Source organism: Pleurodeles waltl, chromosome 3_1 (genome assembly GCF_031143425.1).
Source record: "Pleurodeles waltl isolate 20211129_DDA chromosome 3_1, aPleWal1.hap1.20221129, whole genome shotgun sequence".
NCBI lineage: Eukaryota > Metazoa > Chordata > Amphibia > Caudata > Salamandridae > Pleurodeles > Pleurodeles waltl.
The window spans coordinates 1,359,871,820-1,359,895,842 of record NC_090440.1 but is presented as its reverse complement, the minus strand read 5'-3'; positions in this window follow the sequence as shown (position 1 = coordinate 1,359,895,842).

Genomic DNA, 24,023 nt, shown 5'->3' with positions numbered 1-24,023 from the left:
TTCACAGAAAGCAGTCAGGTGAGTCCTTTTGGCAGCCAGGCAGTTCTTCTTTGCAGGATGCAGGCTCTGGTTACAAGTTTCTACTCCAGGAAGTGTCTGAGTTGGTAGGGGCAGAGGCCCTGTTTATACACCCAAATGTGCCTTTGAAGTGGGGGAGACTTCAAAGAGTGGCTTAGAAGTGCACTAGGTCCCCTTTCAGTTCAATCCTGTCTGTCAGGGTCCCAGTAGGGGGTGTGGCAGTCCTTTGTGTGAGGGCAGGCCCTCCACCCTCCCAGCCCAGGAAGTCCCATTCAAGATGCAGAAGTATGCAAGTGAGGCTGAGTATCCTGTGTTTGGGGTGTGTCTGAGTGAATGCACAAGGAACTGTCAACTAAACCCAGCCAGACCTAGATTGTAAGGAACAGAAAGATTTAAGTGAAGAGAAATGCTCACTTTCTAAAAGTGGCATTTCTAAAATAATGATATTAAATCCAACTTCACCAGTCAGCAGGATTTTATATCACCATTCTGGCCATACTAAATATGACTTTCCTACTACTTTCACATCAGCAGCTACCGCTCAAACAATGTATGAGGGCACCCCCAATGTTAGCCTATGAAGGGAGCAGGCCTCACAGCATTGTAAAAACAAATTTAGGAGTTTTACACTACCATGACATTTAAACTACATAGGTACATGTCCTGCCTTTTGCCTATACAGCACCCTGCTCTATGGGTTACCTAAGGCATACCTTAGGGGTGTCTTATATGTAGAAAAAGGGGAGTTTTAGGCTTGACAAGTACTTTTAAATGCCAAGTCAAATTGGCAGTTAAACTGTACACACAGGCCTTCAATGGCAGGCCTGAGACAAGGTTAAGGGGCTACTGAAGTGGGTGGCACAATCAGTGCTGCAGGCCCACTAGTAGCATTTAATTTACAGGCGCTGGGCACATAAAGTGCACTGTTCTAGGGGCTTATAAGTAAATTAAATAGTCCAATTGTGTATGCTCCAATGTTACCATGTTTAAAGGGAGAGAGCAAATGCACTTTAGCACTGGTTAGCAGTGGTAAAGTGAGCAGAGTCTGAAAACCACCAAAAACAGTATTTAAAAAGTGGAGGGAGGCAGGCAAAAAGTTAGGGGTGACCACCCTAAGGCTGTTAGGTCTAACACTAGTATTGCATTAAAGGCATTAAAGGCCTGAAGATAAGTACAACATAGCTCAGAATAATATGAAGCATCATTAATATCATCACAAAAACAATTCCCTTAGGTGTAGTAATCATGTGTCATGTGCATCATTGACCCTATACAACACACTTCACATTAACAATCAACCATAGATATATGGGAACCCTTATTGCACATAGTTTTTAATCTGTTTAGAACTCTTAAGATAAAGCCAAGCTCTTTGAGTTGCTCAATGTCTGTTTCTAAATAATGCCATAGAACTGACAGCTTTTATCTGCGTGAACTCTTCACAGTCACCTACCAAACATTGAAAAATTGAATTTGATATGAATAGAAAAGTGGCTACTGCAAACAGTGTTTATGGATCAAGTTTACTCTGTACCACATTGTTTGCAGACAGTGAAACTCTCAAGAGAAATACATGGCGGAGTGATAAAATATCTACTAAGCACAGTGTGCACTCTGTGGAACACTTGTAAAAAAAAAAAATCACTCAAAATAACAAAGATCTGAAGGTGCTAAAGATTATACTACCTGAAGGTGCTAAAGATTATACTACCTTCGGCCTTCATACTGTGGTGAAAACTTTACAGATAGCCCATCTTCTGAAACAAAACAAGCACATGTAGATAGGTCAGTGTGTTATGTAGAAATTGTCATGCTGAGACAATTCTTTCTAATGACTCGAGGCTGCTTACAATACTTAGGGGCATATTTATGAGCCCTTTGTATTGCTCTTGCATCATGCAATGTGATGCAAGAGTGACACAAATTAAAAATGAGATTTAGGAAGCAAGGCAAGGCTACCTTGTATGGCTCTGGGTGGCTTCATAAATCCTGAGTTTGTAGTGCAATCGCTGTGTTGCATTACTCTGCGCCAGGGAGGCAGTTCCATTGGTGTTGCGTGGGTGTTCCGACGCAACATCCATGGATTTTGACACAGTACCAGATTTACAAGAATAGGTAAACCTGGAAATGCACCAGAAACCTACGCCTCTCCAGGTGAGGGTAACAAGGAGAAATATATTTTTTCTCCTTGTTTTTCTCACTTTCTATGTGTTTTGCAGAATGAGGCACACTTAGAAAGATGAAAAAGCCTCAGGGTATTGTTTTTGTGCAGGAAGGTGTATCTTCCTGCATAAAACAATCCTGCATGCAACACAGGCACCCTTGCTCCATGTCCAGCCTATTGTGCACCAGGTCAGTGATAAGGAGAGGAAAGCATTAAATACAGCCCACTCCTCCCCTTTCACAGAGTGTAGTGCAGCAAGGTGATTCACTGTGGGGCACTGTGTGACTTGGCCAAAAATATGACCCTAAGGCCATGATTTAAGCAAAAGTGGTGCAGCGCGGTCCTGCACCAAAAATAGCACCGCTGCACTGCAGCACTTTTGAAATGCAGGGATGCTCCATATTTACAGGAATACAGAGCAGCCCTATATTTCCGCCTTTGCTAAATTAAGCTGTCTGCACCAACGCATGCATCCTTCCACCACAGTGCAAGGGTGTCTGCATTGAGGAGACAGATTGTTTATGTGCAGTAAGGTGTCCCTTCTTGCACATAAACAATCATTTATAGAGATTTGTCACTTACACATGTGCAGCAAAATGCAGCATACATAGAACTACCAAAGCGTCATTTGTTAACGACTGTTTATGCACAGGAAGGGGCACCTTCCTGCACATAAACATTCATCTATGGCATTTTGCTTCTTCAGTGTGCGCTGCACAATGCAGCCCACATAAAAAAGGCTAAAAACAAGGAGGAATAAAAGCATTCCTCCTCTCATTGCCATGCTTACGCCACTCCTGGGCTGGTGTTAGTTCAAGTATATGACAACTCGTAAATCTGAAGCAGCATCAAACGCAATGGGTGTTGCGGTAGAACGCCCACTGCAACACCCATTGCATGCCCCTCTGACGCGAAAAACTGCATCAGAGGGGCCCATATGTACAAGGAGACGTAAATCCACAAAAAGTGGCATTACACTTCCTTGTGATTATAGAGCACTGGCTATCGCCACTGGAGTGTCACGAAAAGTGACACTCTGGTGGCTCTAGGGGCTGTTAAATCTGCCCCTTAGTATCTACTATGTAGAATACTTGCCCTGTTGGAATTTCTTTCTGCAGAACCAGAAAACCTCGTGAGGAACATGCTGAACGCAAGTCATATGCAGCGTAGATTGATCACAAAACTTGGCCTGCTGCCAGGCCATGGGGCAATAGCCCAGCAGGCTGCCAACTCCACCCACACACAGCATTTGCTGAGAACAGTATAGGGTTGGCCTTTGGATCCAGGGGACCTCCTTCCCCAAGGACAAATGTAATAAAAAGAAGGAGAGGGTGATGCAGCCCATAAGCTGAGCTGTATTAGGCCCCACCCCCATATCCTGGGGTCATATCAATAACAAAGGAGAGGGGACCACATAATCCCGAGCCTCATTAGACCCTGGGGATCCCATCCCACAGGACCTTGTGTGTTTTAAAGGGAAGGGGGGCACATACCTCCCTCCCTGAGCCTCATTACTTCATGGGGACCTCATTCCTTTGGGCCTTTTGTTTTTGAAAGGGGAGGGGACCATGTGGCCCTCCTCTTTGAGCCTCATAATGCCCCGCGGGCCCCATCCCCCTGGGCCTTATGTTTTTCAAAGGAGAGGGAAGCCACATGCCTCCTTGAGTTTCATTAGAGCCCGGGGACCCCATCTCCCTGGGTTTAAAAATGTGAATGTAGTGGGGGGGCATGTGCTACCCCTCCTTGAGTCTCATCAGGCCCTGAGTACCCCAACCCTCAGGATCTCTTTTTTTAAAGGGCAAAGGGTCACATGGGACCCGTCCCCAAGTCTTTCAAAGGACCAGGGTACCCCATTCCCCAAAAGCCACTACGTAAGTTAAATGGGAAGGGGGCCGGGTGCCCCGCCCAAGCAATTTTCGGCCTTGGCGTCCCCATCCCTCAGGGCCCACAATAGTTCAAGGTGGGTGCCCTTGGCTCATCCAGGGCACCCACCATGTACAAAGTTAGAGGCCTCCTGGAGAAGCCCCACGGCCGCCAGCCCCAGCTGACTCTCTGAATGCTTCAGGAACAGCCATTGCTCCTGACTGAAGAGACCAGCTATCTATGCTGTTCCCTTTGGGCAACAGCAATATCTCAATCTGTTTTCGTGCTCGCATCTGTGCAGGCAAGAAAACAGATCAAAAGTCTGTCAGCTGGCATTTTCATAGCACCCGCCCACTGGGAGTAGTCTTTGTGCTTTCTCCCTTTTGGCGGGAGTTTTGATAATGCTCCCACCAGGCGGGAGAAAAAACAAGTTTCTCTGCCCGTGCGGGCAGGGAGACAGCTGTGTCCTGGGTGTGGGCTCCCCATGACACCCCTGGGACATAGGAGGCTCAGGGGTATGGGTCATGCTAAAAGTATGCTACTCTCCACCCCTAACCTCCCCAAAACCTTAAAAACACCCTTAGCACCCTATGCTCCTACCCACCCCTAAGCCCTAAAATTACCCTTAGCACCCTCTACCAGTACCTACCCCTAAACCCAAAAAAACACCCTTAACACTCTATAACCTTAGCTACTCCTAAAAGCTAAAACCACCTTTACTGCCCTATACCCTTACCCACCCTTAAAACCTAATAGTATCCTTACCCCTAAATACTAAAATCACCATTACCATCCTATGTTCCTACCACCACTAAACCCTAAAAAGACCGGTAAAACCCTATTACTCTATCCAGGCCTAAAAATACCCTTACCGTCCTATACCCTTACCCACCCTTAAACCCTGAAAAGCACCTTTACCACCCTATGCCCCTATTCACCCCAAACCCTTATTTACTTACTCATAAAGCCTAAAAACAGCCTTACCTCCCTTTGCCCCTGCCCACAACTATAACCTAAAAACAATATTACTACCATATGCACCTACTCATCCCAAACACTAAAAACATCCTTACAACCCTATCCCCTTGCCCTCCCCTAAACCCTCAAAAGACCATTATCACCTTATGCCTTTATCCTAAAACACCCCTTACCATCCTATGCCCCTACCCACCCTAAACACTGAAAACACTATGGGTGGGTAATAAACTGCACTTCGCTGACAGAGTTTACTGAGTTTTACCACTCCGTGCTCTGCTTGGACCGTGGAGTTCAGGAAACACTCAGCTAACCGCTGCGGGTGGAGTTTACCTCCCACCCCTAAAAATTAGTCGATACAGTATTGGACTTTGTTAGAAGATTGTCATCACACGCAGCCACTAGTAGTACAGGATCCAGAGCACTAATATTTAAATGTCTAGGGCATGTGAATGTGTAATATTTTTCTACCTGCAGTGTCACAAGATTACCGGGGGTTCCGAAGCTGATCCGGAACTGGAAGAGACTCCCCTTTAGTGCCCCCCTCCCGTAGGAGTACCGTAGGATACGTCCCCAACCAGGACAGAGGGGGAGCCCTCCTCTTTTCCCTGAAACCATGAGTGCATCTAGTGAACTGAAATTTCATTTGCATTGCATTTGCAATTACAGAGGCAGCACGGGTAGTGACATCAGCAGCTGGTTAATAAACACACCTCAGTTATCTGGGCAGGGCAAGGATCCAGGGAAGACAACACAGATGCAGCACGCAGGCAGGAGTCTGGTGGGGGAAGCAGCCCCATGCACTGGAGCAGGGACCATGAAGAGAGAGGGCACTTCCTCCCGGGAGATAGGGCTGGTCAAAATCTTCGACTGCGCTGAGTTGTCCAACTGGGAAGAGATCGGTTCAGGTGGGTTCTGGCAGGTGTATAAAGTATAAAGTTCAGCACGTCCACTGGAAGATCGAGCTGGTGTTCAAGTGTCCGCTCTGCATTCATATGGACGAGAGGTAAGCATATAGCCCCCATGATAGTTTCTGAAAGGTTGCTTCGTGTTTCTTACCCTCTGTGGTGCTCTTTTTTTTTAGAAGTCTGTGTTTATGTGTGGATGTCCAGTCTGTGCGGTCAGCTGGTGAAGCGCACCCATCAGGTTAGGAAGAGGCTGAGGTATTTGTTGTGTTCCTTGCAAACCCGAGGGATGGCTAAGCCCACCATTGCTAGTTAGCAGTGTTGCTGCACACCTGAACTGCCACTTCGCGATATTTTATTTTTATTATTGTTCATTAAGTTTCCTTTTTTGTACTTTTTCTTTTTCCATATCAACATTTTAGCTATCTGAATTTAGTCCCTGAATTATCAACTCTGACAAAATATTCAATCACAGAGTTTGATTTTTTTTCCGTAATGATTACAATACGGGAAATGTACTGAAGGTCACAAGCAAAACGAGTTTGTAGTTCTTTATTAAAGGGACCCAATCAAATACATAGTATGATTGCAATCCTCGTCATCACTTTTCCTTCATTTTCACACAATATCTTTTTGTCTTTCAAATACTTGCTGTTTTAGCCTTCTTTCCTTGTTATTTATATTATTCCAGTACATAGATGCTGTATCCTGGGGCACAGGAGATTGTCGCATTTAGACCGTACTGTCAGAGCAACAAGGCTTACTTTTCTTTTGCTCCACCAAAACATTCTGCGAAGCTCGAGACAACGACTCCAATGCTTGTTTTGATGAGCTTTATAGAAGAACTGTGCTAGCTGTTCTATAATTTGTACTCCACACCTTCAGATTACTTCTTTTGCAAATCAAACCCCCCCTAAAAGTTGATAGCTTTTCTGAACAAGTTGCACATCTGTGGATCCGGTTACTAGTGTAAAGCTGCACTCTCCTGCTCATCCTGGCTTTAGGTACCATTAGCAGACCACCGAGCATCTAATAGCATTGGAGCAGTCGACTTTCATCCACGGGGCTGGTACCACGTGCTCAGACTGCAGCGTGCAAAGTCACCATCAGCACAAAGCCAGGTCTACATTTCTACAGGAATTCCAGATTTATGCAAAGCCCAGAGAGCTTGGCCTTCAGTCCTATATGTGTTCAGGATGCACGGAACTCCACGGAATCTCCCAGAGTTTTTAAGTAACTCTGTGGAATTCCGCGGAATTCCGCGGAGTAAAACTCCATGAGTTGCCCCCACTGCTAGAAAACACCCTTACCAGCTGATACCCTTACCCACCTGTCAACCGTAAAAACACCCTTACCACCATGTCCCCTACCCACCACTAAACCATAAAAACATCTTTACCATGCTATGCCCTTATCCATCTCTAAACCCTAAAAAGACTCCTACCACCTCATGCCCTTAACTATCCCTAAACTCTACTACCTAAATTACCCTTACCACCCTGTACAACTACCCACCTCTAAATCCTATAAAGACACTTACCACCCTATATCCCTACCCATCCCTAAAAAGACCCTTACCACCCTAACTCTGTAGTTGTAGTTATGATTCGCACGTGTGAGAGTTTCTCAGTTTTTTTGTTTGCTAATAACTTTGCCCTGATTTGATGAATCTGAACAAAACTTTCCAGTCCTTCCAGACCTCTGGCAGAGGATGGAAAGTTTTGTGGTGATTGGTCAAGTGAGTGCAAAGATAAAAGGGGGGTTCCAAATACATTTGGGCACAAATAGATTTTTCAATAGTCTTTGTACTGCACTTAGGCCCATATTTATACTTTTTTAGCACCGTATTTGCGTCACTTTGTGATGCAAACGTGGTGCAAATCTACAAAATATAATTGTATTTTGTAAGTTTGCACCGCTTTTGCATCAAAAAGTGATGCAAATGCGGCGCTAAAAAAGTATAAATATGGGCCTTAGTGGCCAAACCCCTAGTCGGATTTCCATGAAATATATCAAGATTGTTGACTATGGTGGTGATGTCTGTTGCTCAGGTAGTTTCACAAAAGTTTATGGTATTCCATGAAACTCCCGCAGTACATAACGATGACAAGGCCTTATATGATTGGCTAAGTAATGCCTTTATCAAAGCTAAAGGCAGCCATGTTGTTTGATGGTTACTTTCCCTGTGTTCTGGATTAGAGACTTAGAGGTAGGTAACTATTAGGGTATATTACCACTAAATAAAGTGATAATAGGGGTGGGGGAGTATTTATACGTTTTTTTATATTTTGAAAAAAATGTACTGAGTACCGCGGTACATTTACTAGGAAGTACTGTGGTCTTTAAAAAAACATTGAAAAAATAAATAACTATGGCCTAGATGTATCAAGCTTTTTTGCATTCGCAAACGGTGCGAATCACAAAAATCGGCTGTTTGCGAATGCAAAAATGGTCCCTGCGATGTATGAAAGGCATTCACAGTGTGAAAAAATCGAATCACAAAAATTGCAAATTTTTGCAAATAGGACATGGTTTTGCGTGTCGCAATCAACATATCCCAAATAGCGACATGTAATACCAAATCGCTATTTGCAAGACGCAAACTGCGACACAGTTTAGCGAATTGCAGATAGCGATCCGCAAAATCATGGGGCAATTTGCGATACGCTGATTACAACAGGCAAAATCATGTTGCAATGGGATGCATCAATAATTTGCAAATTGTGAAAATTCGCTAAATGGCCTTTTGCACATGCAATTTACCACAAATTGAAATCAGGTGGTAACCAGGTGCAACCTATATAAATAGTCCCAGAATGCCTCAACCTCTCTTCCACAATGGCTGCACTCTACGTGATGGTGAGGAGGATGAGAATCTTGGCAGGTTTGAGGAGAGGTAGGAGGAGACAGGAGCGCATTTTCAGAATGCGCATAACCCTTTTTGATCAGACAGAGGAGGAAATCTATGATAAGTACAGGTTGAGCTCAGCCATGATTCTTGACCTGATAGCAGATCACCAACCCCTTCTGCAGCGCACCACACACAGGACCAATAGCATACCCACCCATGTGCAGGTATTATGCTCCCAGCACCTATTAGCCTCAGGGAGCTATCAAGGGGTCATAGCAGCAGCTGGAGGGGTCTCACAGAGTGCTCTCTCATGCTTCTTTAAAGCATTTCTAAATTCCATGCTGATCAAAATACAGGAGCACATAAGATTCCCCAACACCCCACAGGAATTACAACAAACGAAAATACATTTTTATCAGATGTCATAGGTGCCATCGATGTCCACCATCGGCCACCTAGTATGTTTATCACAACCGTAAAAACCATCATTCCATGAACATACAGGTGATTAGCAATGCCTCTAACATCATCACGGATCTTGTGGCCAGACACCCAGGTAGCACACATGACTCCTATATCTTTCACCACAGCAGGATTCACACAAGGCTGCTAGCTGGGGAGTTTGGCGAAGGATGCCTACTGGGTAAAGTAATAGATGACTATGTTGCATAGAAGTAATTGTGACTGCAGATTCCAACAGTGCTCATTTTACTCTCTGTTCATTCCAGGAGACAGTGCCTATGCAGTGCGCACCTACATACTGATGCCCTACCTGAACCCTGCAACGCCTGCAGAGAGGAGGTACAATGCTGCACACAGGGCAACCCGCAGTGTGGTGGAGTGGACGTTTGGTCTCCTGAAGAGGCGCTTTAGGTGCATCCATAAGAGTGGAGGGGCACTACAGTACAGCCCAGAGACAACATGTAAAATAGTGGCCGCATGTGCAATGTTGCACAACATAGCAACGAGATGGGTCATACCTGTTGCACCAATGGAGCCTGACTCAGATGAAGATGGAGATCCCTTACCACCCCATCACCCAGTAGACAGGACCAATGCAGCAGAGGGCAGGCAAAGACCTGCTGACATCACGCAAACCATTTCTAATGAAAGTAATGACAACACCAATGCAATTTTATGTCTTTCTGTTGTTAGCAACTTTATTACCTTGACTTCGGGTAACGGATGTGTCAATAGGACATAGCCATGAAGCATAGGCTAGCATGTGCAAATTACAGTGTCACACTATTAGCATCATAGTATAACTGTACAGCTACATGTTACGTTAGTACCATGTAGGCCTTAAAATTGCTTCCTACACCCAGGCACTCCACTTGAGTGCTCAGTTGCCTCACTGGCACCTCTTGTAGAGGGTTCACTGGCAGTACTATGTCTGGTACTGCGACGCCAAGGCTCCATCACAGGGGGACTGTAAGACTGCTGAAGCTAGAGAACTTCTCACTATCTCCACCACCCATTTTGCTGTTTGGAGCACTGCGTGCTGTCTGCAGTGCATCCAGGACATTGGTTATTTGCACCAAGCTCTGTGCAACGTCCCGACTTCAGTATGGCATCTCCACCTTTATGCCCACAGCACGTCGTGACATCATGGCAGCTGAGCTAGCAAGCCGATTGACCGATCTGCAGAACCCATCAAACCTTCTCATAAATTGGTGATGGTGCCTACGGTGACTGACACGCTCCTGCTGAATCCCAGTGCAGAGGTCCCTAATTGCATTTGTCGAGTCCTTTGTGTATTTGGCTGCTGTTTGTTGTCCCTCAGGCAGTGACTCCAAATGCTTGTTCATTGAACCCATTTTCTGATTGAATGACACCAACTGCCTGTGCATTGACCTCATGTGTTTGTATTGCAAGCGCTGCACTTTCAGCATGGAAGCTTCAAGTCCGCCAAAGATTGATGGGCCCTCTCTTTCCGCTGTGCACTGTCTGACTGCATCATGACACCTCCTGAGGGGAGTTGACTGACGCTGGGGTAGGGACTGCGGTGTTCCTGTGGATCTATCCTCTGGGGGTGGTGAGGAGAGTTCATCCGGTATTTCATCTGAGTCCAGGTTGTACTCTGGGAGAGGTAACACACTTGCCCTGCGTCTGGTTGGTGCAATACTGAGAGACTCACTTGTGTTGGAGTCAGACTGTGGCTGTGTTTCAACATCCCCCACATTTCCACGGGCCCGGGACATCTGCAACGTGCAGCATGTCATTTATTTATATCTCACAATAAGTAGCACAATAGTAAATTTTCTACTCTGACATTGCATCACTGTGTCTTGTGTGTGTTGTTTCTCTATGTGGCTTAACACCAAGTTGTTTTTAATGTGTTTTTTTTTACCTTAGGATTGCGGCCTATCACTCCCATAAGGCATTGTTGTGTTGTATGTAAGATGTGTCATGAACTACTTATCACGCTGCATCAAGCTAATAGCTATTTCTAGCGGACATCTGTATGTGCACATATGGGGATACACATCATTGGTGGCCTTACCTTTCCTGATACTGGGTGTCCCTGAGGTTTCAATGTCTGTGACACCACTGACGGCTTCCGGAAGCAGTGTGGACTCCACCCTGTCTTCCATTGGTGTGGATGGTGTCTGGATGGGTGGTCCTTCTCCGGTGCTCCTTGCCTCCTTTAGCCTGGTGGCTACCCTTTCTTTGGCACGGGAATGCAGGTCATACCATCTCTTGCGAATTTCCTCCACAGAGTGCTAAGCAACACCCACTGCACAGATTTTTGTCTGGATTTCCAACCAGAGTTTCCTTTTCTCACTTTCAGGGACCTGCAGTGAGTTCCTCCCAAGAGTTTGTCATGGTTCCTGACAACCTCCTCAGTGAGCACCTCCAATTCCTGCTCACTGAATTTGAGCTTGCGCTTCCTGTCTCCCTTGTCCTTCACCTTCCCATCAGTGGCCATGATGCAATTTGGTCCTGGCTGGATCACAAAGCTGGCTCCCTGGTGTTGGGCTGTGTCTCACTGCCTGCTCATGTGGGTGTGGCTCCTGGAAACACCATGGGCTGACTCACTTCCTGGTTGTGATGTCATCAGGCTGTTCCAGGTTTCCGTTTTCGCAATTTGCGATTTTCAGATACCGATTCACAAATGATTTGCGATTCAGTATTTTCTAATCACAAATTTCTCTTACTATTACCAATTTATAAACGTGTTAACAGTTAGGAAACAACAATAAAACCTACTGTCTAACTATATCTAGGCCCTCACCCAGAACACAGCAAAATTGTGCTGAAAACTACATGGCTGCCTTTTATGTTTTGTAAAGACACTCATTAGCCAATCAGATACTGCCTTCTCAGCGGCATGTACCATGATATATTGTGAAGTTACCACAGTATGCTGTGCACAAAATATAACTATTTCAACACATACTACTTTTACAACACTTACTCTATTTACATCTACAACCATAAATAACATTTACACCTCATAATATATAATCCTGCCATATTACATCTACATCCGTTCACCCACTTCCACGCTACATCTGTTTCAAGTACTGTATTCCACTCTTTGCCCCTCTCTCTATGCCTCTCCACTCTACGCCACTGTACTATATGCAATTACACTCTACGCCACTCCACTCTACATCACTCGACATCACTCCACTATATGCCACTCCACACTAAGCTAACACACTGTACACCACTCTACTTTACATTACTCCACTCTATGTCATTCTGCTCTACACAAATCAACTGTACGCTATTCCACTCCATGCCAATTCACTCTACTTCACTCTATGACAATTTTCCACACTGTTTGACACACCATCCAACTCCACTATATAGCACACCACTCCACTCTTTGATGCTTTAACCCAATGTATGGTCTGCCACTCCACTCCACTCTACTCTACTCTGTGGCACTGTACAGTATGACATGCCAATCTACTCTATGATACTTTATTTCACTCTACACCACTCTACTCTACTCCACTGTACTACATTTTACTCCACTCTATACCACTCTATGACACTCCACCCTATGCTCCACTTTACTCTCCAGCACTCTACTCTACAAGTCCACTCACCAACACTCTACTAAACTGTATGCCACTGTGCACCAATGTACTACACTTTATGCCCCTACACTCCACTGTACAGCATTCTATGACACTATGGCGCTCTACTTGATGACACTCCACTCCAGAAGATTTTACTCCACGATGCTGCAGTCCATGACACTCCACTGTATGACACTGAACTGTACTGTACGACTCCACTATAAAACACACCACTCCACTGTACAACACAGCATGTCACTCCAGTATATAACACTTTACTCCACTGCACGCTACACTACACCACTCCACTCTACTCCACACCTCTCTGTTCCACTGTTCAACACTACTCTCTATGACACTGTTCTTCCTCCACTATACTCTACAATACTCAATTTAACAACACTCAATTGAATGACACTTGACACTACGACTTGAAACACATTTTTATGAAAAATTCAAAACAGTTAAATTCAATGAAAAAAACAAAGGTCAAGCTTAAATTATAATGATTAGGAAAGCTTTATTTTTCTATCCAGATCCAACTTAAAGTATAGAAACATTAGAAATTCTAAAGTTATAGGTATAAACTAAATTTAGAATTTGAGCACCCCCAGTTATAAATTAAATGTACACTTTACACCAATTTCTTTGAAAGTCGTGCACTTTGTCACACTACATTAACAATAATTTGCAACTCTGCCATACACTGTGTTATGACAAATTGTGGTATTTAAGATGTGATAAGTGCTATGAATACTAAGGTTTCACATAGTATGAGTGATGTCATGTACAAAGGTTAAACTAGTGTATGGAGAAGGGGCGTGTTATAGTGAATCTAGAGCATTTTGCCTTGAAACTGAATTCTCATTAGTGCAGTCTTTTCCACTGCTGATAGCTTCCATTCCCTCAACTGAGGTGCCGTCTGGCTTCACTTAAGGTCCTTAAAGATGTTGCAGCCACCTTAACTATATCCAATGAGATATCTGCCACTAGGCACCCTTGTTGTTCCATGCCCGCTAAAAGTTCTGAACATTCGTACCCCTCCTGAATGGCCACTTCTAAGTGATCACAAGTCTTTGATAACAGACTGAGCTGTATATGCTGCATATAACCTTGCCTTAAGTGCAAAATTCTCTGCTGCTAATGCTTACTTTATTCCAGCATCCACTTTCTTATCAGAAGGGTCAATAGGAGAACAGTCTTCAGGATTAGGGTTGCCAACAAGTGTAGCCAATATGGAATCCACCTTAACATTAGTTGGAAGAATATCATCACATTCCAACATGTAAAATGTCTGTAAGAAACGTGGGACTGACACTTTATCCACCTCCATCCACTACGACATAACTATGTCTTTATTATGGCCATGAAAGGGCATTGTCATGGCACAAGGCTTAGCATGTTGTGGAAATAAGGCCTCCTTCTCATTATACATTTGAAAAGGAGGAAACTCCAGATTCTGGTGCACGTGAGACAGTATGTCCCACATCTCTTCTCTCCTGGGATACTTTCCTGTAGAGATGGAAGATCTGTAAGAATCAGAAGATGAAGAATCCTTGCAAGAAGGTCTACTACCCCTCTTTGTATTGGCAGAGGTCAAAGCTCTTGATGCTGTGGTCTCAATCATATCCTGCACCTCTGATCTGTGACAATGTTGGAAGCGATGATCCAGCAGAATCCCCACTACTAGCTGGCACTTTAGCTGGGATCAGACCCTCGACATCAGACAAAGAGAAAGAATAAATTGCATGCTTCCTTTTTGCTGTCCAATTCCCAGGAAAGCACTCCAACAACCAGAAAACAGTGCCCCAGTTGCCGCTAGTCTGTGTGGGAGCGTAGCTCTTATAACCAACATGAAGTGTTTATGAACTAATGCATAATAATGCCACATGGAAAATGTATTAATGTGTTTTACTAAATGTGAGTCTGAAATGTGCCCACGGGGAGTGGCCACCAATATATACGGGGACTAATAAAATTGACTAATAAAGAGTTATTGATGCACTAATGTATGATTTTGTATTAGTATTAAGAGCTATACATTAAGGTTTTTGCTAATTAATTCACTAGGCCTTAGTTAGCATGAGTCGGGCCTAGCTGCCTGGTTTCATATTAAATGTGTTTTTCTAACGTGCAGTGTGCTGACTTGCTGAAGGACATGTAATCTTATTTTTCCAGAAGCTAGAAGTGTAACTGTAGTAGATCCGTTCTCATGAAACTAGACTTGCTCAAAGAAACATTCTTGCTGAATGCAACAGTGTAGACTAGTTACAGGTACAAGGTCGCCTAAACCGGTATAGACAATGGACCTACTGACTGGGGATGCGAGAGGACCACGAGAGTATGAAATCATACCGGACATTCTACCCGTTGGAGACATCAATCACAAGAACCAATAACCTACGTGAGAACTGTTATGAGGTGACAATTTTGATGGTACCACTGGAAACCCATTGGATGGAGATAGTGGGGTGCCAAACCTGCCCAATCAGAATTTAGGGGACTGTACAACAGAAAAGGGATAAAAACCTTTGACACAAGGAGCCATTGGGGAGATGCCATTGCGAATTCTTGCTATGACCCAGACACTTTGTCACTCTGCCTAGAGACTTTGCTGTTTGACTCTTCAAACCATCCTCACCCTTACCTTGCCCGTTCTATACTTCTTCTCCTTATGAGGGAAGTGTCCCTACTTACCCGGTCTTGCTGAACTTTGCTGTGTTTCCTGGCTGATGGCGAATCAACTGATGTCCTGAGGATGAAGACTGACTCTGTATGCTGACCCATTACGGAGGGTAACTATATAATGATGAAATTGTAATTGTCCGTTTGCCTTTCCTTTCTAGGTACCAACTGCTTCTTTTGACAGAGACCATAGTTAGATGTTTTTCAAAATTTGTGTTGCTAAATTGTTTTGCATGAAGCCCAACATGCCAATGCGAATTCGAGGTTAGTTGAGGGGTTCACTAAACGGACGCAAATAGACAAATGACTGAAGCAATGCTTTGTTGAACAAATGCGCTAATGATACTCTGCTAAGGATAACCTATGTTGACATCGTGTTATGTTCTAATGTTCGTGATCTTTGCTTTGATGAAATCTTATTCGAGTTGCCATATTATGACAATGCTGATGTGTTTCATGGTTTTGAGACTAATAAACTTACTGGTAGAATTGTAATCAATAGGGAATAAACTTCATAAAACGTACTAAACTGGTGTGGTTATTCATGACTGAAAGGTCAAGGTGGTTTCCGAGTCTTATTAATTTTATTGATTAATCTAATTGATTTGTTCTGGTTACTATTGATGACGTTATTGACTTATTGATTGACATGGTGATTAGTTATCTCGTCTTAAGGTGTCTTCAATCAGGGTCAAAAGATTCATTGGCCTAAAACGAGTCCCAGAGTGAGTAAATTATCTAGATTGGGACGCGTTACCAGTTCTGGTAGCAGAGCGACGATTTGGCCCTTTGGGGCCCTAGGACGAGGGACCATTGTTTACATTTTTTTCTTCGAAATAATGCAAATTGGAGGTATGATGTGTCTCTAAGTCCCAAATGACTTTCCCGGAATCTCGGAGCTTGCCTAAGAGAGTTGGGTATGTTCTCGGCGTCCTAGCGTGTGTGAAATAGAATTTGCGCTTTCTCAGCTTATGCATATCGCAGGTGATTTGTGAAGTTTGTGTGAATTTAGGCCAGGTAATGTTTTAGTAGGAGTGGGCGTGCTCCACAGTATGAGAGTAGGGAAGTTGGCGAACTTCATGTGAGTGTGGCGCTTTGTGCTCAAAAATTGCCCACGTGGTTGTTGGTGATGTACGGACCCGGCATGGTCTGAGACTCCGGAGTATTTTGATAATTGTATGAGACACTTGGTTTATATTGTAATTTGTGCGGTTTAATAGGTCAATCGATCGTGGTTGACGAGTCGAGTTTGAGTCAAATTGTGTGAATGCAACCTTCGATGGAGAATTGGCAAGTTCTAAAGTGCACTAGAACAAACCATTGACAAGTCGAGAGTAGGATTTGCGGGGCGAATTCTGCTTGCGAGTGCGGGAACTGAGAAGGAGAGAGTAGCGGCCGAGGCTTCGAGTGAAATCTCTGTGAAGTTCTGAAGCGATTGTGTTACCCTTCCTGTAGTAAACCGGCAAATTTGAGTTTATTGTTAAGGTGCTCGCAAAATATTGCATTAGTTTCTGTGTGAGGAAGACAAGCTGCAAGACTTTGTCAGCCGCAGTGTGCGTGAGTGTGACGTCAAGGAAGCCGCGCGGAGATAGGTAAGTTGCCGAGAGGGGTCGCGCACGGATTGGCAGCTGTCTGTGAGAGGCAATTGGTTGAGAAGGTAGGCGAAGAGTGTTCTGGGAATTAAAGTCACTTCCTGATTAGATTCTAAACAAAATAAAAGATGCAAAAATGAAATTTTTCAAGGCTCTACAGAGTGCTTTGAGGGGAGATACATACATTACAGCGAGTGTGGGGGAGCCTACACCGCCAGAGGATACTCCGGCTAATACCGTAATGGAGGAAAAGGGCGTCGCGCCATGTCTTTGGCTAAAGCAGTGGTGCAAAATGACAGAGAAGGAGAGATGTTTGGCGTTTCCGGAGTACGGAACGTTTAATATAAGGATTTTGGAAAATTTGCAGAGGTTGTTAAGTGAGCAAAAACCGCCCCCGAGACCAGCTCAGTTTGAGGCATTATTGATCTGGGATTTAATGGCCATACAACATAGGCAGCAGAAATTTGTGAAGAGAATCAGAAGAGCAGAAAAGACTCTAGCGGAGGCTAAATGGAATAACGAGACTAAGATGTGGAGAAGGGGAATAGTAGACGGAGTTAGGATGTTTCCGGCAATAACACAAGAAGCCGAGACAGAGGGAAAGAAGGCCACTTGTAAGACAGACAAGGGCTCTAGTAAGCCAAAAGAGACTCAGAGGTCTTGGGCAGATGCAGATGATTCGGACAATGAGGAGTTTCTTAATCAGTTGTTACATGATCGCCTGCCACCATATGCCATGAATGATAATGGACCGAGTACTAGTGCAGGTCCTGAGGATCCGACACAAAATAAGTGAATCACAAATACAGTACAGACAAGCGATACAGTCCAGATACAGAATGGTGTCAGGGTACCCACTGCACCAGACACGCAGATACAGTTTCAGCCACCGCCAATTCAGAGGCTCTATCCTGATGTCCCAGAATTAGAGACTACTACGAGTTTGATGGTGCCACCTGATCCAGTATGCACGAGAGCAAAGTTAGTGCAGATTGAGCCAACTCCACAATTGCTGCCCCAGTCGCAGCAACAGGTGGTTCCAAGTTACACTTCTGTCACAGGACCGCAGTCAGTAGCTACAGCACCCATGATGAATCAAGCTATGGGAGTTAATGCTCCACAAGGTTTGGGAATCAGACAGACACCAGCTGCTATATCATTGCCAATCACTGTTGGTCCGCCAGTACCGCTGTATGTGCAAGCTAAGCCTAGCGTATGTGACCAAGAAGTGATGACCCAAGAGGCGATAAGAGGAGGGTTCACAGGAAACTTGCAGGGAATAACACAGGGGGGACAGACAGCTGAAAGGTCTAGATCCTTGTTGGACTTCAGTCCGATTGGGGTTCCTATGGAGACAATGAGGCAAGCTGGATTGGGTACCCTAACCCCACAGGTGATGAGTGCAAATACGTCACAGACATCAATGATGCAGTCTGGAAATGTCTTGTTGCAAGGCTTAACAGCGCAACAATTGAATGAGTGGTTAGACAAGCTCAACACTCCGCAGACTACTTCAGTGACCGCAGAGAGGTCAGAAAGAGAGGAATACCTGAATTTTGTGAGGCTGGGTGTGGAAGCTATGGAATTAGTAGAGGGGACAATGGGGGTAAACAGACTAGAATCATACACGGAAGCAGAATTGAGGTATCTGTGCCCCAAAATACCAAAGAAGTGAGCAGGGTACATCAGAGGTTGGGAAACCTAGCGGACAAATACGGCATAGACTTAGACAATACTAAGCATTTGAAGAGGAGCTATAGGTTAGACTTTGAACCTAAAGATTTCGATCCCATGAGATCCACTGGAATGAAGGCACATCTTAAAGAGATATTGCAGAGTGCTCAAATCTGGGGAGCATTAGAGAAGTGGGAAGTCAGATGGGCAAAGAAGAGAGATAAAGAGAAAGGTGACTGCCCGGAACCGAAGCAGGCAAAAGCTGCACCAGACACGGGGACAATACAATTTTTACCAATGGGAGAAACAGCTGGAGGGGTTCTAGTCCATGTACCGTGGTCTAGGGGTGACATCCTGTCATTCACAAATGACTATCCCAGGTTGAGGGAAAAGCCAATAGAATGGTACCAGCAGACGGACAGGTTTGTGAAGCTAGCGAAATGTCTTTGGGAAGACTTGAATACACTGTTTGAGATTATAGTCCCAGCTGATTTATGGCTTGAGTTCAAGGAAGGTGTGGATTGGTCGACAGAGGAGCCGGCAAGGGACAAGATTACTGGAGCACTGTCTTATGAAGTAATGAGGTATTACCATAAGGTGATTGAGTTTTTGAAACAGAAGGTGTCGCCGAAAGTTACTGATTGGCAGAAAATTGATCGAACGTCACAGGAGGGCAAAAAGTCGATACATGCTTACTATGAGAGGCTGTTGAAGGCATTCAAACACTATAGTGGTACTGAGGTCATAGAACCGAAAGACATGAATCACCTTGTGTTCAGGTCTGTTGAAGGGTTGAGACCAGAAATTAGCCAGATGATTAAGAATCATTTAATCTGTTGGCAAGCGAAGCCGATTGATGAGGTGTTGCAGTATGCAAAATACTGTAGTGATGAGATTGAATTGAAACAGAGAAAGCTGAAAGAAAAGGTGATGGTGATGCACATTAAGGCAGCTTAGGCAGGGATGCAGGGAAATGGAGTACAGCAGGTGGTACAACAACAACCACAAGGAAACGGAATGTTCCAACCACCAACAAGAGGCAGAGGTCGGGGAGGTTTTGTGAACCGTGGTCCAGATTTGAATACCGTTGTGGTTCAAAATGATGTGCAAAGGATGAAAAAGGTGTTACCATGTCACGCGTGAGGGGGCGTGGGACACTGGAAGCGGGAGTGCCCAATGATGGCGCAGGATGGTGTTGTTCAACAAAGCAATGATGTTGGTACATTTCAAAATGTGAGGGGTCCAAGAATGAGGGGTCATAATCCGAACTTCCAGAATAACATGGTGCAGATGCAGGGTCTCCAGCCTATGCAACAAATGCAAATGCCACATGTTCAACCAGCACAGATGCAGCAGGTACAACAGCAGATTCCCATGGTACCTAGACAGCAAATGCAGTTACCATTAGCTCCAATGGGACAGCAAAAGGTGATGCTTCCTCAACAGGTCACAGGTCAAGCAATGAGTCAAAATGATACAGTACAACAGTTCCCATTGCGTGGTGAGGATGGAATAAACGATGAATGGTCGGATGATTGTTCAGATAGTGAGGAGTGCAGGCTTGCAGTGTCCCTAGAAGTAGATCAGAGGGGACCCTATGTTCAGGGAAAGGTGATGGGTCATAAGGTTTTGTTCCTAGTTGATACAGGAGCTACACGCTCTACAGTCAGAAGTGCAGAGGTTTCGAAATTGCCACTTTCGGGGCGTACCATAAGGGTGGTCGGAGTATCAAATCAGCCACTGTCAAATCCGATTACAGATCCAGTCCAAGTTGAGATTGGTACCTTCCAGGGATTACATAGATTTGTAGTCTGTGACTCGAGTCCCCTATCCCTACTGGGAAGAGACTTACTGTTTAAGATGAGGTGTTCGATTGCCTGTTCTAATGGAGGGATTGCGGTGCAGACAAACAGTGATGATGAAGGGGACGATGGTCAGATCTCAGAGACGGAGACCGCAAATGAGGAGTACCCTTTGATAACCTTCTTCCCGATGTTCACAGTGACTGATTTACCAGCCGAATTGCAGGGAACAGTGACAGAGAAAGTGTGGGACCTGACAGGAGAGATAGTGCGATAAATAAGAGGAGTAGAGCCAGTCAAGGTAGAAGGGAAGCCAAATGCTGTGTTTCCCCAGGTACCGCAGTACCACATGGCACAAGATGTTCTTATACAGGTGACGCAGATAATTGCAGACTTTGTAAAGCAAGGGGTTCTAAAAGAAGTGATGAGCAGCCCGTGTAATTCACCAATAATGGGTCTGAAAAAGCCTTGTGGGAAAGTTCGAATTGTCCAATACCTGAGGAAAATTAATAAGATTGTGGTAAAATCTTGCCCCATAGTGCCAAATCCAGCCGTGATTATGTTTCAGGTCCAGTGTGATGCAGAATGGTTCACAGTTGTGGACCTGTCTCAAGCATTCTTTTCGTTGTCTCTTCATGAGGACAGCCAATTTCTCTTCAGTTTCAAATTCCTGGACAAGGTTTACAGTTGGTGTTGAATTCCTCAAGGGTTTTCTGAATCACATTCCATCTTCAATCAGATATTGAAGAAGGACTTGGAATCACTAGAATCGCCTTTTAGTTTGACTCTAGTACAGTACATTGATGATTTGTTAATTGCGTCCAAAACGAGAGATGACTGCAGGTACGATACTATTGCCTTATTGAATCATTTGGGAAAGAACGGACATAAAGTGTCCCCAAAGAAGCTACAGTACTGTCAGAAAGAGGTGAAATACTTGGGTCACCTGATTGAAAAAGGGTTGAGGAAACTATCCAAGGAAAGGGTGACAGCCATATTGCAGATGAATCCCCGACAACCAAGAGGGACGTTTGGATGTTTTTGGGAATGGCGGGCTCTGTCGTCTAGGTTTCCCAACTTCTCGATTATCTCTAAACCTTTGGTGAGGTTGACTGTTAAAGAAATTCAAGACGGCCCGGGTGCCATAACCATGTCTGAGAAAGAGATGAGGGCATTCATTGAACTGAGGGAAAGCATGTGCCGGGCACCAGCTTTAGGTATGCCTGATTACAAAAAGCCTTTTGTATTGTTTTGTCATGAACGTGATGCTTGTTTTTTGTCTGTCCTGACACAGGTCCATGGATGTGCAAACCGCCCAGTAGCATATTTTTCAGCTACTTTGGACCCAGTAGCAGCAGCCTTACCGGGTTGTCTGCGTGTAGTTGCAGCAGTTGGTCAAAGCCTCACTCAGTGTGAAGGTATAGTGATGGGACATCCCTTAACAGTAATGGTCCCACAATCAGTTGAAATTCTGCTGACCCGAACAAAGACTCAACATATGACAAATGCTCGCCTAACTAAGTATGAAACAATTATATTGTGGTCACCAAATGTATCCTTAAAAAGATGTACTGTGTTAAACCCGGCAACTTTGCTTCCTAATGACAATGCAGACATTGATGATGCTGAGGAGATAGAACATGATTGTCTTGAGGTAACGGATCTGTGCACCAAACCGAGACCTGTTATTAGAGATGCCCAATTGGAAGAAAATTATTATATTATCTTTGTTGATGGTTCATGCCTGAGAGACTCAGTAGGAGTACTGAGAGCTGGATATGCCGTGTGTACAATCTCTGGTATCCTAGAAGCATCCTGGCTCGAAAGAGTATACTCTGCTCAAGTGGCTGAATTAATTGCTCTTACTAGGGCATGCCACCCTGCTGAGAACCTGAAAGTCACTATCTATACTGACAGCAGATACGGATTTGGAATTGTCCATGATTTTGGCCAGTTGTGATCACAGAGGGGTTTTCTGACCTCTTCTGGTTCTCCAGTGAAAAATGGTGAAAGAATTAAGGAATTGTTGCATGCGATTCAGTTACCTCTTGAGATTGCTGTGGTGAAATGCAGTGCTCATGTTAAATCACAAGACTTTGGGCCTGATTACAACTTTGGAGGAGGTGTTAATCCGTCCCAAATGTGACGGATATACCACCAGCCGTATTACGAGTTCCATAGGATATAATGGACTCGTAATACGGCTGGTGGTAAATCCGTCACTTTACCGTCACTTTTGGGACAGATTAACATCTCCTCCAAAGTTGTAATCAGGCCCTTTGTGTCAATGGGAAATGGATATGCAGATCAAGTCGCAAGGTTTTGTGCATTGAACTGTATATCATTTCAGGACCAATGGGAATTGTTACCTGAAACTGAAAATGAAACATGCTCAGGGTATGCATTAAGGGTGGTTGACACACTGGATGAGTTGAGATCATTGCAGGGACGTGCCAGCAAAGAGGAGAAACGCTCCTGGCTCAAAATGCAATGCGTACAGAGATCTGATGATTTATGGGTTTCAGAGGAGGGGAAAATGGTTTTGCCAAACAGCCTTTTGTCACAGTTTGCGAGGTTTTACCATGGTCAAGCACATGTTGGGAGAGACGCAATGATCAGGCTGTTCAAAGTCGATTGGTTCAATCCAAAATTCAGACAAGCTGCAGAAGTTATCTGTCACAGGTGTATTATCTGTCAGCAGATGAATGCGGGGAAAGGGACCATGGTGAATTTGAGCCACATTGGGAGAGCAGGAGGTCCATTTAGCAGAATGCAGATGGATTTTATTGAGATGCCTGTATGTGGAGGTCTGAGGTACGTGTTGGTGATTGTGTGCATTTTCAGTCACTGGATTGAAGCTTACCCTACACGTAGAAATGACTGTCTCACAGTAGCAAAGCTGCTGCTTAGGGAATTGATACCACGTTTCGTGTTCCCGATCTCTTTAGAATCAGATAGGGGAAGTCACTTCAACAATGAGGTTATTAAGTTCTTGAGTGCTGCCCTGAACATTGAACAGAAATTACAGTGTAGCTCTCACCCTGAAGCATCAGGACTGGTGGAGCAGATGAATGGTACCTTGAAGTCGAGAATGGCAAAGATGTGTGCAGCCACAAATTTGAAATGGCCAGATGCATTGCCCTTAGTGCTGATGTCATTGAGAAACACACCCGACAAGAAAACAGGACTGTCTCCTCATGAAATTCTTATGGGCCGAGCTATGAGATTGCCTGCAAATGCTCTTGTGAATATCACGGATGATATGGTGTTGGACTACTGCAAGGGTCTGGTTGACTTGGTCTGCTCTTTCTCTCACCAGGTGGAAGCTACCACATTGCCACCGATAACTGATCCAGGTCACACCCTGAAAGTTGGTGACTGGGTTGTTGTCAAGAAACACGTGAGAAAGTTGTGTTTGGAGCCACGTTGGAAGGGGCCATATCAAGTAATACTGACAACA